Source organism: Pinus tabuliformis, chromosome J, assembly GCF_031772625.1.
Source record: "Pinus tabuliformis cultivar Carrire ecotype Pingquan chromosome J, CPIR1, whole genome shotgun sequence".
In the NCBI taxonomy this organism is placed as follows: domain Eukaryota; kingdom Viridiplantae; phylum Streptophyta; class Pinopsida; order Pinales; family Pinaceae; genus Pinus; species Pinus tabuliformis.
The window spans coordinates 508,313,656-508,316,932 of NC_142295.1; the positions used below are offsets into that span (position 1 = coordinate 508,313,656).

The 3,277-nt window shown below is 32.9% G+C and overlaps 1 long non-coding RNA gene across 1 annotated transcript; it reads left to right on the forward strand.

Moving 5' to 3' along the window:
* The first annotated feature begins 1,979 nt into the window (after window positions 1-1,979).
* Window positions 1,980-2,766, forward strand: LOC149227996 (uncharacterized). The gene is made up of 3 exons (XR_016247176.1): window positions 1,980-2,057; window positions 2,245-2,327; window positions 2,435-2,766. It is a non-coding gene; the product is annotated as an uncharacterized LOC149227996 (long non-coding RNA).
* The last annotated feature ends 511 nt before the right edge of the window (window positions 2,767-3,277 follow it).

A 3,277-nucleotide genomic window follows, 5' to 3' on the forward strand; every position in this document is an offset into this window, starting at 1 on the left:
TCATACAAGCTTCCCCGAAAGGAAGCATCTAAATTAATAGTGAAATTTCCTTACTTTTCAAAAACATTATAGATTCAAGAGGTTTCATCCACCAATCACAAGATTAATGGGATCATCCTTTTCAGTATCATATATAACCTATGGCAATGAATTTCACATTAACCATATCCCCTAAATGAGTAATTCAAAAAATTAAATTGAAGTTTGAAATTTTTCCCCGAAAGGGGGCATCTAAATTAATAGTGAGATTTCCTTACTTTTCAAAAACATTATAGATTCCACGGGTTTCATCCACCAATCACAAGAGTAATGGGATCATCCTTTTCACTATCATATATACCTACGGCAATGAATTTCACATTAACCATATTTCCTAAATCAATAATTCGAAAAATTAAATTGAAGTTTGAAATTTATTTATAGTAAAATGAACATTATGTTTAATTGTGTAAACTATATTTAACATACATTTAAAGCTTAATTGAGTAATCCATATTCTTTGGTGTATAAACAATAAAGTTTCTATATCCATATTTAATATTTTTAAAAAAATATGAACCTTAGAATTTACTCAAATGATTGATAACAATAAAAAAACAACATCACTTAATAATAAAAGTTGAAAAAATTAACTCAAAATAAAGATTGTAAAATGTTTAAATCAAATCATTGCATTGGGTTTGTCACCCTAAACAATATTTCATTTAATTAAAAATAACAAATAAAAAACATTTAAACTAACTCCATATGACAAAGTTTGTCAACTTAATTTAATTTCTATTATCAAAAGAAATTCTAGCTATATTATCGGACCTCTTGGATATTATTCCTTACCAATTTTTTATACTTGATTTGCTTCCATGAAAAGAAAAAAAAAATCTAATATATATTATACATATATATTTCTATAATCTAAATTATAAACAAGTACATTATAAATATATATTTCTATAATCTAAATGATAAACAAGTAAATAGAAAATTGAAAAATTAAAATCAAATCAAAAGCAAAAAAATTATAAAACATTTCAATTCATTCCTAATAAATTTAAGATAACATATTTTCTTTTGGCTTCATAATATTCATGTTACACATGTAATATGAATATTATAAATTTATGAATAAAAATTAAAACAACTTTATGGTTTCATAATATTCATAAAGTTGTTTTATTTTTTGAAAGAAAATTGTGTTGAACATGCCTAATGTGAATAATTAGCCTTTGTCACTGCTTCAGATGGCCCAACCTTAGTGAAGGACAACCCTTCCAACAACCTATCCTTAAAATATCTCGAGTTATCATAGATCTGGAGCTAAGATGGATTATGAGGATTTAATTTACCCCTTTAAATAGGATGAATTACACATGAATACCATGGGCCATTTTTATTTTTTACTTTTATTTCTACTTTATTCTGACCGAGTCAAAATGTTTACATTACATTACTTTTTTTATTTAATTTAATTTTTATTTTTATGTAATTTGAGTTATTTGAAGTGTTAAATATTACACTACAACAAATTTACCATACTAGGTTGGGGAGCACCTTTTTTCCCAATAAGTGCCATGTTTCTACCTACACATTTACAAAAAAAAAAAATTGTTTATTTTTCCCTCCACGCATTATATTGCCACGTCACTTTCTGTACTTGGTTCCCCTTTTTCCGGTTGAATGAATTCTGGTTAAGGATCGCTTGTGATCGGAAAGGTTTTCCGATGGAATGGTGGCTTGCCTACATTAATTTACCGTGCTATCAGTCCTGGTCTCTTTCATGTCTCAACGTGTCAGTTCCTTCTACGCTTTACACATGGCTGGATACTTATCCTTTTTGTGCTCCATCATGTCACATGGCATGGGCAGCGTACCATCGGCTGTCGAGCTCCTCGAGCTTCACCCATCTCTTATGGTGAGGATCACAAGTCCTTGATCTGAGGGTTGAGGTTTACTCTAGGGTTTTGAGCATTCATTTACGCCAACTCGAGTCTCAAACCGTCTGTTTGCCTTGGCGCCAACTCTAGTTTTGGTTCCGCCTCTCTTTGCATCAGGGTTCACCTGTAATTTTTCTGTCTGCGACCCTGGTTCAAGGCATAGAAGTACCCATATAGTGTTTTCGGGATTCAAGCATACATGCAAGACTATATTGTTCTGTTTTTAGTTTATTTCGACTCCCTTTCTCCTTGAAGATTTGCACTATCAAGTTTATGACTGTAATAGTCCTTTTGTTTTGTTTGTTGATTGAAGGAGGATGAGTGCGGCTAGAAGTGCCGACTACTATGAGGGATGGCGAGGCTCTCAGGATATCATGCTTTCACACCCGTCACCAGGTAAGCATCATACTCCTGATGCAGGGTTTCCCATGTTAGAGGTCAATGAATATAGTCATTTACTGGCTCCCCGCTTTATGGTTCATATTTTACTACTTGTGTTTCAGATATGATGGCAGTCGCCAGAATTCCCTGAACAGGGTTCCTCTAGAGCCTTCTCCGCAGTTGGTTCGGTTGCTCACACTGACAAACCTCACTAGGGTTTTGGCACACCTTTAGGCTTTTATGCCTTCAGTCTATCTCTGTCCTTATCATATGACTGCAGCTATTTGGTTTTCATTTTTAAAAGTCTACTGAGGGAAATATGTGAATCCTCAGCAATTTTTCGTTTGAGTTTACTATAATCATGGTATTATTTCCATCATTTAGGAAAGAGGACCTCAGGTCCATTGTAAATATTTGTTTTATTTACCTTTTGTATCAAACCCGAGCTCTTATGGCTCCTGGACTTTTTGATGTAAGAAACATTTGATAATGGAAATATATTTTTATCGTTTCACGGTTAAATTTATTTGCTACTCTGGTCCAGTTATTCTGCTTGTCATAAAGTTCTATGCATGTACATGTTTACTGCGAGTTTTAGTTACGACTATGCAGAACTCATAATTTATGTCAGTCCTGTTTTGATACTATGAGACCCATAATTTATAAGTTCCTCTGGTTATAAATTTCCTCCGATTGGTACTTTACCAGTTTACGCATGCATCTGTTCATAGCTGAAGCAACATGTTTACTCTTTGTCCAATTATGAATCTAAATGGCTTCCTCCATTTCTGGTTAAGTTGTTTATATGTTTTGCCGGATGCATTTATTGTTTAGCTTGTTACTACCCTTTCGCTACATGTGAGCTCCATCCCGATGTTGGGGATGAGAATTGGTTTAAAACGACATATCTGCCTGAATTTTCTCGTGGTAGTGTACGATTTCCCTTTTTCATTATAAGGGTTTTT